The following is a 12,449-nucleotide window of genomic DNA, read 5'->3' on the forward strand; positions in this document are numbered from 1 at the left end:
TGTTGCAGATGCCAAGGTTCAGTTTTCTTTATAAGGATCAAAATTCACATCTCCCAACTCCTAAAAATGCAGTCTTGAGTTGCTCTCTTATTGTGGCATTATCAAGCTAGTCTGCTGAAGGCAGTTTCTTTGCAGAAAACAATTTAAGATTTATTGGACTTGAAAAACAGAGTTTTACTCTATAGCACACTAGTTACAGCCTTTGCTGTGGAAAGACCTGGGCTCTGATCTCTGCTCCAAGTGCTTGTTGTTCTTTTAAAAAAAAAAATCCAATAATGTTTAAGTACTGTTGTGACATGTGCTTTTAGTTTCTTCTTGTTATTACTCTTTCTTTCATGTACTGTCAGTTTATCCGAACACAGCTGTTACTAGAACTGTCTTGGCTGAAAAACTGTTTTTCATCTCATTCTCAACATGACGGTCAAATTGATGACTTAAAATATCCAGACTGAAAATCAAGATGGTTAACTTTATTCTACTTTAATTTGCACCTTATGATGTCATGGCATATAACACAGACATCACTGAGACTGTTAGTTGTAGCAGAAACACAGAAAATCAGAACTTGTAATTCCTCGAGATACTGGCTTGTAAGGATACCATAATGGCACTAAAATGAGAGAATTAAGTAACTGCATAGGGGAGAGCTTGATCTACTTTACTCATTATTTATGGGTGACTCATGGTCTACTAATTACATCTGGATTTATCACCAGTTACAAAATTTCTGAAAAATTAATTTTGTACACTGGAAGTAGCCAGAATGACTGTGATTAAGTTTGAACAGTTAATCTAAGAGAAATTGCAGAAACTAGCCTACAGTCTTCTATTGTCTTCCAATGAACATTAATTATACTATTATAAGATTTTTTAATTTTATCTTTTAATACACATTTTCTTCATTGGATTTTAGCACTTGTGTCTAGCTTTATCCATTTTAAACCACAACAGCACACAAAAAGATGATGCATTTTTATAATTTATGTCTTCTTACAAATATTTTAGTATTTTTTTATTTGGCTTGTACAAATTCTTAGTTATCTGAGCAATTGCCATATTACCCACATATTTCAGGAAATACAGAATGCCAACATACTGACAAGCCATGTGTGTGAGGACATTTCTGGTATAAAAATCCAGTAGTTTATATGCCATATTTTCCTTTTTTTTATGTGGAAACCTTAACAATTAAATTACATTAAAGAATTTCATTTATATTTTAATTACATGTCTAAATCAATAATTTGCCACTCAAACTGATTCTTCCACTAATGATTTGCTATACATCGATTGTACAACATATTTGGAGCACTTTTTTTTTTTTTTAATTTGCCAATGTGACAAAATAAATACATTATGGATTTTAATATGTATTTATTAACTTATGAATATGCGTTATTGGACAATAGCTTCTATATATCAGCTTAAAATCCTGTTCTCCTAACTAGAAAATGATAGTGCAAGTAAGAAGATTTTCTCTAAAAAGAAATAGTCGAGAATTTATTCAGAGCAGAAAGAACTCAGTGAGAGTGTTGCAGCCTGCTATGCCAATATGCCATCAACTGGCAGGATTTCACACAACTGTGGAGGGAAATGCCTGGATTAATTCTGTGTAAATTTTAGGTACCCACCTTGGGCTTCAAACATTAGGCTTGTAATTGTTCTTCAATAGCATTTGAATAGTAACTTCAGAAAGTGAGTCAGTCCTAGGAGATTAAAGTCAGATGTGATCATGTGGGTGAGGCACAGAGACGAGTCTTGATAGAAGTAGTCAGGTTTGAGCCCAGAATCTAGCAAGGCTCTGCAAAGCCATCTGAAAACTCCAGTTTCCCTGGAGGCCAAAGCTTTGGAAAAGATTTCTATGGAGTACACATTTGCTAATAGATGATAAAAACAGTGGTAGAAAGTCCTAAAAAGATTGTCCTTGTGGCACATCAGTTAAGTGCATCACAGTTCAGTTCTCTCTTGCGAAGTCAATCAACCAGGTGTTTTCCTACCACATGCAAAGGGGTTCCATTTGTGGAAACAAGGGAGTAATTCTTGACTGTGAATATGCTGGGCCCTTCTTAATCCCTAATTAATTGGTTTTCAGTAATACATATCCATGTCAAATTTGAACAAAATTATTTTTATTTTTTTTAATTCTGCACCAATTTTCAGGGAAGAAAAAAAAAACAAACTAGTACTGTTACCATAACTGTAGAAATTTTATGGTGAATTACTTTTGTAGATAATTGATTTTCCATTCTACAATGCATTGGACATCTTTAGAGAAGCACTGTTCTATATATTAATCCATCAGATCATTTCTATTTTCTGTTTATATTTCATTTAGTGCCTCTGCTCAGTTGTCTGATGTTTATTGTATGTGCAGTTTACTATTTCGTTTTTTAACTTTATATTTTCTATTTCATTTCCAATAATTGCAAGTGAGAAAAACACAGCAATGCTAGCAGAAAGTGAGATGAAACCTGGCAGAAGGAGACAATTCATTCAGATATTTGATAATCATACTTTACGAAGGTGCAGACAGCTGTCCAAACTGTCAATCTGCGGTCAAGTGAAAATAACCCAGTTCCTCAAAAAAGGTATCACAAAGCTGGACAAAGAGGTGAGACAAACTATTCTCATAATCCCCTTTAGCTTTAAAATAGAGATATATTGTAGATATATTGTTCAAAAAGAACACATTTATGTGAGCATCTGTATTGGGCATATCTGGAAGAGTCTTGGTGGCAGTGGGCTGCAGGGTGTGGGATGAGCCAGGAGCTGCCCTGTGCTTGTCATGGGTGGTTCCAGACAGCTCAAGACCAACCTAAACAACCTCCTGTCTGCCAAATCTGCTGACAGTCTGGGGAGCATGTGTTACTTCTGTTCGAAGATATTCGCAGTAGCTCAGAGGAGAAACAAAACAGACAAGGCATGTAAGAGTAATGGAGGAGATGGATGGAAAGAGACATCGAGGTTGTGGTTGGAGACACACTACTCAAAGGGGGCACTTCGTGCCACAGGAGTGGTCCCTGAGGGACTGTGGTCCATGGGTGATCCGTGCTGGGGTGCAGACACCCTTGAGGGACGGTGGCTATGGACAGCCCTCTGAGGGCATGAATGGCCCTGAGGATTTTCATCCATGGGTGGTAAATGCCAGAGCAGGGTTTCTCCCAGAGAACTGCAGCCTACAGGTGACTCATGCCAGGGCAGAGACACCCCTGAGTGTCTGTAGCCGTGCATGACCTGTGTTGGAGCAGAGAAGACAGGAACAGAAATAAACTGATACCAACTTCTTGCATCACCGATCACCTCCTCAAAGGAACTGGGTAGGATGCAGTGTAACTCATAGCAAAACCAAGGGAAGCTGAGACCAGGAAGGAGGGAAAGTGGTACTTGATTGAAGTTGAGCCCAGGGAAGGGGGAAGAAAGTGATTGTTTAATTCTTTATATATATAATTTTTTATTTATTTTTTTTAATACCAAAATCAGTGATCAAAAGGTTTTGTTAACTGTCAGTAAATTTGCCAAATACCCAGAGTCAAGACTGTTCTGCCCATGACAGCATCCAATCCAAAGATGCTACCTACAAAGAGCCTGCAATTAAGAAAAAAAAAAAAAGTATCTATCAGTTATTATTATTATGTTAGCAGACAAACATCCTGGGATGTTATATTGAGTAGAGACAAGATCTTCAAGAGTCTGTACTGTACTTTTTAGGATTACATTCCTGTGTAAAGGAATGGAGAATATTTTATCATCGTAAGCTGAATACTAGTTGTACTCATTTTTTCTCTGTTGAAGGAGATGACGTACTTAACACGTTCCTGCATTAGAAGAAATAAAAGTAGAAATTAATGCACATTTAATTTTAATATGAATTTGGAAAAAAAATATTTTAATATATTAGTTAATAGTCTACTTTTATATAGCATTTCTCATAGGATTTTACAAAGAAAGTATTTATTAAATTATCAGGCAGCATAATTGACAGCATAGAAATTATCAACAGCAATTTACTAAATATCAGTTATAAATCTCTTCTGTTACCATTTATCAGCTCATCAACTTAGCTGCTGGTTTCAGTTATCATTATTTTATTTGCAAGAGGTAACTACAGACAAGGTTCCCCTGTCCTCCCAAATTGTATATGGTCTTGGAAAACAAACAACATAGGAAGGAGGAGAAGCAGGAGGTTTTCTGTTTGTTTGTTTGTTTGTTTTTTAACTGAAAAAAAAAACACACTAAATGAACAATGTTGAAATTAAAATATCAAGCACTGAAAATAATTCTACTAGAATAAAGTGTAACTGTAAAATTAATTCAATCTCATGTTTATATGCTTTATGATATGTTGTCTAATTACTTCTATTCTCCTTAGGACCAATGTCTACTCAAGATCAGTGTGTATTTCACACACCTGTTCAGCATTTTGTATTCTCTTCATTGTCCAGTGCCTGATCTCGTCCCCCCGGCCTCTTCTCTTGCTTACTTTTTAAAACTGAAAGCCTGCTCTGGAGAAGGAATTCTTAATTTCTTCATAAGTGTTTCTACAACATTCATCACTGGTGTGTTACTGCGTCATAAACATTAATAAAATCAATTTCACATATAGGTACTGTCACTATTTTAGAGATAGATAACTGAGACACTGAGGGACTGAGATTAAAAAATCTCCATCTGGAATACCTATGACCTCATTTTTCATAGTATTAGCATTAATGGATCTTCATATATTCATAGCACAGCAAATCAACTTTAATTACATCTGTGAACAGTCAATATTTCTGTAGCTGAAGTACAATACATTCAGACTGTTATGAGCACATACCTTTAAAAAGTATATCTGAAATGACTTATCAAATACATTTAAACTTAATGGCACAACCTAGTTTCCAAACAAGCATTCAACTTCTGTAAATGTAACATCATCCTTCACATAGTTAAGCTTTTGAAATAAAAGAAGCATGACTCCCATCTCCTGCATCTACTCTCCTCTGTTTTGTCTCCTTTCTGGTCTTACCTCCCTTCACCCACTATCTCCATGCTCACCCACTCCCTGTGGACTATTTGTCAGGTAATCTTAGCCTCAGATTCCTTGCCTTTAATCATATCTTCTGTCTTCTGCAATTCCTTTCTCCACTTCCTTTTTCTTCTTTAACAAACCTTTTACCAGATTTTATTCTCTCTGCATAAGCATGAAGTTGTCAGAAGAAAAGGTTATTGGAATTGGCTCTTGTGGGCAGAGCAGGTTTTTTTTTTTTTTTTCTGGCATTTTTCTTGAGAAATAAAGAGCAAATCTGAATCTTTAGGAAGTCAGATTTCTTAGCTGGCATTGTAAATTTCAATGTTAAATTTGACTGAGTTATGAGTAACTGAAAACAAGGTTTTGTGCATCTGGCCTACCTTCTAGGCCAACATTAGATGTATGTAGGTCATAAAAACCTGTTGCATTATATAAGACATTTGTGTATATGCAGGTTTTTTTCAGTTGCCAAAATCTGGAGAACACCCATTTATACCTGCTTTATTTGACTGTCATAGCTAAAGTATGTCATTGTTTTTTGTTTGTTTGCTTTGTTTTTTACTTAGTAAATTGTTCATCATATGATCTGGGAAATAAAGCATTCCTCTATTTAGCATGTCTGCATCCAGGTTTAGGAATATTTATTAGTATTTTAATTTGGTGACTAAATCTCGGGTTGAATTTACTATCGATTTGAGACAGTAAAGGAAGCATATACAAAAAATAGGATTGAGATGTCATTTAGGTACCTGATTCAAATTCTGAAAGACCCCAGTGAGCTGCAGTCTCCGTGTGGAGAAAGCGAAAATGCAAAGGGCCTTTATTTGTTTACTTTCCTGCTTTTCTGGGACGTATCTTATGCTGTAGACTTGGGCCTAGCTGATCTTAAATGTGATTTATGGCAACAAGCAGGGAAGTTGCAGGGAGTTTTCCTTTGTTGAGAAGTGCTGGATAATGTTAGGTAATACTGACACTAACAAACTAGTTAAAAAAAAAGTTTCAAAGGAATTACTTGGTTTTGCTGAAAGCCATATACATACATATGTACACAAATGCACACATGTAACTGCAGTTAGAATATTCTTTTGAGTCAGGATGTTGCCAAACGGTGGCAAGTTTGTCCATGATAAAAGCATACAAAGATCACTAATGAATGTTTATTTGTATGTCAAAAAAATTACGTGGTCAGTTAGCAAATTGAGCAATGTATTACAATGTAATTATTTTAAGAGGAAGTTACTCAAATTCAGATTTTAGAACCTGGACAGTTATTACAGCTCTTGGCTACTGTTCGGTTGGTAATATGCAATTTCACTCCATTTTGCTAATTGCCATACTGTCCAGAGACAGAAAACCTGAGTGACAATTCTCACAGACTATCTGTAGCTAAGGAAATGAAAGATTCATGTTGATGGGAGGGGTAGACATTGGTAGGAAAAACAAACAAATAAAAAAATAATCACTCAAAAATCAACAAAAACCATAACTCTAAATGTCTTGACAGTATAGTGTAACTTGAACCTAAGACTGGCTGAGAGCCAGAAGATAAAATGTCCCCAAGGACTTTATGTAGCTGTGCTGTGGACTCTGGCTCTTGAGACAGTGTGAGCATGGGCTTCATTCCATCTCAGAGAACTGCTTCCTTTATATTCCTTGTGATATTGGGTTATGTTGTCAGGTTATTAACTGATTTAAAACCAAAATACAGGCAATTCTGTTACCTGTGCTCTCCGTCAGTGATTAAAGAAGAAACTGTTTTCTTTTCACTGGTGTTTTTTCTTCCAGGATCAGTTTTGGAAATCATACGAAGAGGCTTTACTTACTTAGTCTAGTCTTAAATCTATCTGCCCCTTCCCTAAAGAATTTAAGCTCACGATTATTTTAGGATTAATATTGACATATGCTCTATGATCTATGGGTTTATCATTTAGAAATATGTCTGAATTAAAAGTAGAAATTGACAATATATGAAACAGCCCTTAGCTTCCGTTGCTTCTCTACTGCTTAGCTAATTAAATACCCAATAAAATAAGGACTTCTGTGCTCATTGGGCCTGCTTGCCATCTGGATGTTCATAGGGCCTGGATGTTCACCTTTCAGTTTTATGCTTCTGTTGAAGAAGTTAATACATATTTCTTGCCCATTTAGCTTTTTTGAAGACTTCCATATCTTTTTCTTAGGCCTCCATAAAATTTGAGTCAGAAATCATTTCTCATGAAACATTTTATAAGAATATCCATCTTCAAAGAAGCTCTTCCAAGGATACAAAGCTTTCAGTAATAAAAAGTAAATACTACAAGTACTGAAAAGCTAAAAGAACAAAACACATGAAATATAATCTATCAAGTATTGCAAAGATTTTGTGGTGGGCTTGAAGCCTAGTGTTTACACATGATCATGGCAGAATTTGTGGTAATAAATTATAACTAGACAATTCTTACTAGGAGAACTGTTTATTGTTAGTGAATTGTCAGTACCAAGTAAGAGTACTCACTGAGATGGAAATCAAAAACTGCACCTCATCGTCCTGTTTGTGTTAGGTTTCATCTTCCTTGAGATCTGAAGTTAGCAATATAGTTAAGATCAGTTTTAAACCTTTAACAAACAAAGAAACAAACAAACAAAAAAGAGTACATCTGCAAATGCAGTGCCAGGACACCCATGGGAAATGTTGATAATGCCATGTGTAAACTCATTTTTGCAGGCAGTGTCAAATATTCAGCTGAAATTAGACCCATAAAATGTGTTTAAAGGAAAAGTGATAGGAAAAAAAAAAAAAAAGCTGAAGTACTACGGTTAGTTTCCATTTAGAAATCACAGTGCTACAGGGAAAGTAAAGTAGGAAAGCCAATACTTTTTGATTAGAAATAAAATGGATAGGGTCATGTAATGAAAGCTAAGGCTTCTGTTTATTTAGGCTAGTGCCAGTTGGTTAAATGCAGGGTGTCTTTTTAATAGATTACACACTGCCTTTAGCTAATTTGAATTATATTAAGGCAATCAGCCCTTTACTGGGACATATAAGCAATAAAGTCATCAAGAACTCCACAGTGGCAGTAACTTCCACTGATTTGGGAAGCTTGCTTTAGAAATATGCAGCTCTTTGAAGGCTTTGGTGATTTTCTATATCTACAGTTTGGCTTCTGCAGAAATTATTGTTCTTCTGATATACTGCATCTGAGATATAGCTTATATCAACTCTAAATTTACATATTCAAATGAATGTTGTCAGTGTAAATTTTAGCACTGTGTACAATTGCATGCACTAAACTTTAAAAAATTTCTTCCAGATAAAATATTTGGTTCATGGAGCTATATTTTAGGAAGTACCTCTCAGTGCTCTTGTTTAAGCGTGGCTCTATCCTTTTTCTGTAAGAAAAGATCTCCACTACAGAAAGTAGTTTATCACCATGCTGCTGCACTGCTTCAGTAATGAGTTAAAAACAGAAGTGGCATTCCTCAAAATACCAGTGCTATACATTACAGCAGACTAGGCTTTCATGGGAAGACTGTTGTATTTAATTCTGCTTCACTTGCAAATTCTGATGAATAAAGATCCAGGTGAGACAAAAGAAGCTTACAAAGTGGTTTTCACTGTAGCATGAACAATCTCTAAACAGTAAGAAAAGGTAGATCATATCATTGTCACTATACTGTAGATTGGCAAGACTTTAAGCAATAAATAAATAAATAAATAAATAAATAAAACAAAAAAACATAGCATTTAGAGACAAAACTCTTGAAACAGATGTTTCTTTACTGACATCCTTATAATGTGATAGCAGATTTTTCACCTTGCTTTGGTCACTGAGAATTTCCATGAGTATTGTTTGGTAGTTCAGAAGATTATTTTGGCAACTACAGGAACAACAAAAAATGTAGGCTACTCAAGGTCTTTTCAGCACTGTTAAATTGCATCTATAAACCAAAATAAATACAGATTATATTTTGAATTAGAAAGCAGAAGAATTTATTGTAATTTTTTTAACAATGTGGTCAGGAGCTAAATGGAAACAATGGAACAAAAGAAATGATTCATAACAGTAGTAAGAAAATGCATGCTTGCTTAGTTATGCATGAAGAATGGAGATGGAACATGGCCAAAGGTACTGCTTCAGTGGACATGAAAAGAAGAAAGATGAGAAGCTGAAAGCAAAGAAACGGTGGAAAAGGCAAAAGCAGGTATAGCAGTTTGTGATCCAGACGTCAAAGCAGGAGTAGAAAAAAAATAACTATTTAATGAAGACTTCCATGAAATGCATTGCAACTTGAGGAATACAGTACTAAAGTAATCTAAACCAGTGCTATAATTCAAAAATTAAACATTGGAATCTTTATTTTACTGCCCACCAAGGTTTTACCTAAGGAATTTAGAGTAGCTGCTTCAACCATAGCAGTGGTTATTGTTATTGTGCTATTGTGGTGGTTTTACCCATCTGGGCAGCTGAACTCTACCACAATCACTCTCTCACTCCCCAACCTCAATGGGAAAGGGGGAGAAAATATGATGTAAAGGGCTCAAGGGTTGAAATAAGGATATCACTCAATAATTATTGTCATGGGCAAAACAGACTCAGTATAGGGATATTAATAAAATTTATTAGCAGTGAGAAACAAAAACCCACCACCACCACTACCACCAACAAAAATTAAAAACACCTTCTGACCATCCACCCTCTTCTATGTCTTCCTCCTGAGCACTGCAGGGAAATGGGGGAGTGGTGGCTGCAGTCAGTCTGTAATGCTTCGTCTCTGCAGCTCCTTCACAGTCACTCTCTGCCCCTGCTCCATGTGGGGTCCCTCCCATGGGATGCCATCCTTCCTGAACTGATCTTGCATGGGCTTCCCACAGGCAGCAGCTCTTCAAGAACTGCTCCCATATGGGTCTGTACCACGGCGTCCATCCATCAGGAGCAAACTGCTCCAACATGTGTCCCCCACGGGTGGCATTTCCCCCCAGACCCCCTGCTCCTGCGTGGGCTTCTCTCCACAGGCTGCAGCTCCGGCCCGGGGCCTGCTCCTGCGGGGGCTCTCCATGGGCCGCAGCCTCCTCCAGGCCACATCCACCTGCTCCACCGGGGGCTCCTCCACGGGCTGCAGCGTGGAGATCTGCTCCGTGTGGGACCCATGGGCTGCAGGGGGACAGCCTGCTCCACCAGGGGCCTCTCCACAGGCCACAAGGGAAATTCTGCTCCAGCGCCTGGAGCACCTCCTGCCCTTCTTCTGCACTGACCTTGGTGTCTGCAGGGCTGCTTCTCACTCCTCTCTCCCAGCTGCTGCTGTGCAGCAGGTTCTTTTCCCTTTTTTTAAACCTGCTCTCACAGAGGCCCAAACAATGTCACTTATTGGCTCAGCTCTGGCCAGCGGGTCCTTTTGGAGCTGGCTGAAAATGGCCCTTATCTGACATGAGGCAGCTGCTGGATTCTTCTCACAGAGGCCACCCCTGCAGCCCACCGCTATCAAAACCTTGCCACGCAAACCCAACCAAGCTACTTATATAAGAAACAAAAGCAGTTTCTTCCTGAGCAGTGTCTAGTTTTGAATGTCTGAAGTCTCTTTGAGGTCTTTTTTGCAGCTTTTTTCAGTCTTTTTTGCAGCTAAAATTGTGGGCTTCGTTCAGAAATTGTGAAGTAATTTCTTACTGGCAGAAAAAATCAGTAGCTCAAATATCCTCAGAAGATGCACACTATGTCATAGGTAGTTGGCACATTACAGTTCTCCAAAGATACGCCTTGCTTATGTCTCTGTGAGACACTACGATACACAATGTGTATATCTGAATTTGCCCCCTAAGAACTTCCAAACCTCACTCAGAATCACAATAGCATGGGATAATTCAGGCTGGAAGGGAAATGAGGAGGTCTGCAGTTCTACCTCCGGCTCAGAGCAGGGTCAGCTATGAGATAAGACCAGGTTGCTCAGGGCTTTATGCAGTCTTGAAAGCCTCCAAGGATGGAAAAAGACTGCACAGTCTCTCTGGGCGACCTGTTCCACTGATTTGAGCTATGGAAGCACAGCAGAAGTGAAAGCCAGACCATATGCTCATCTCCAATATGAGCTGTAATGAACCACTGTATGTACACAACTATAAACGAGAGTTTGGTACATTATTAACCCACTTCCCAGTGTATTTCCATAAAAGAAAAAAGAAAAAGGAGAAGCTGAGCGGGGAAAGAAAGGCTGAATATACATTCTGTCTAAGATAGATCTTATTTTATACAGCAACAAAAGCACAGTTCATCAAAATTCTGCTCCATATTTTGTGTTTGGTTTTGACTTGGGGCAACACTGGGAAAAGTATGGTATTTGGACAGCTTGAATTCAGAGGACATTTTACATCAATTTATATCATAGTGAAAGTTTAAAAAAAAAAACTGCAAATTGGCTGTGTACTGGGTATATTCTTCTTTCAGGGTATTTTAAAACAAGCTTGTTTAAACTCATACTTTTTACTTCATTTTTTATAAAGTTGACAATTTATACAAAATAGATGAACAAAGTTGGCACCAAATTTCTGAAATATTTTATTTGACCAACAGAAACTAAATGATATTAAAGTAATGATTGTCCTATAGCTTGCATTTAATTTAATATCATATAAAAATAATATAAGTTATATTGGTTATACCATGCCAGATGATTTAGAGTGAAAGATACAATTTTGAATATATTGAATGAGAGGAGCTATATACCTTCTCATAAAAGGACTGTGCAAAAGGAGAACTTCATTTTTACTATATTGCTTTTCTGTCTGAAGGGAGTTCTATATCTGCTATATATATTTTCAGGAACTCTGCTGTTTACTAAATTTATGGGATAAAGAGAGTAGTACTACCTGTATATCCAGATTTATTGCCATCAGAGCTTTACACCACCCCAGGCAAATAAAATATATGGTTTCTATGTATTACCAGCGCAATGTATATAGTAAAAATACTCTAATATAAATTAGCAAATGAAGCTTTCTGATTTATAGACAATATGCTGTTGCACTTTGTTTTTCATTTTCTTTCCAAGATAGTGACTAACACTATCTTCATAACAGCTGTTGGTCACCCATCATGCACAGTTGTTATTTTTAATTAAGCTTAGGAAGGAAAGGGATGATTTTTTTTTTCCTTTAATAATATAAGTAAAATATAGAAATGTATATATATATAATTTTCTATATAGAGAAATATATATATATGCCTTTTAGAAAGGCAGCAATGTGCATAAAAATATCTGGTTCAAATAGCATTTAAACATAAACATACCTCAGCCTTATTGTGCCATATACTAGAAAATAGAGCTGTGCCAGATCTCACAGGAATACCACCTGTTTTATACAGATGATCTGTGACTATGCAGGTTTCAGTTGTGTTGTCCTCAGTAGCAGTGTCTATGTGCTGTCTAGACTTTGAAGTATGAGTTCACAGTCTAGTTGATTCCTCTT

General features: G+C 36.8%; 1 long non-coding RNA gene across 1 annotated transcript in view; it reads right to left on the reverse strand.

Annotated features, from left to right (window-relative positions):
- Positions 1 to 2,363: 2,363 nt before the first annotated feature.
- The window catches only part of LOC308197538, a 30,501-nt gene continuing 20,415 nt past the window's right edge, over positions 2,364 to 12,449 (reverse strand). The window contains exons 2-3 of the long non-coding RNA XR_013953061.1: positions 7,509 to 7,573; positions 2,364 to 3,585 (exon numbers count right to left, since the gene is read on the reverse strand). This is a non-coding gene — a long non-coding RNA (uncharacterized lncRNA). The remainder of the gene's footprint in view (positions 3,586 to 7,508; positions 7,574 to 12,449) is intronic.

Source organism: Anser brachyrhynchus, assembly GCF_964034855.1.
Source record: "Anser brachyrhynchus genome assembly, chromosome: 1".
NCBI lineage: Eukaryota > Metazoa > Chordata > Aves > Anseriformes > Anatidae > Anser > Anser brachyrhynchus.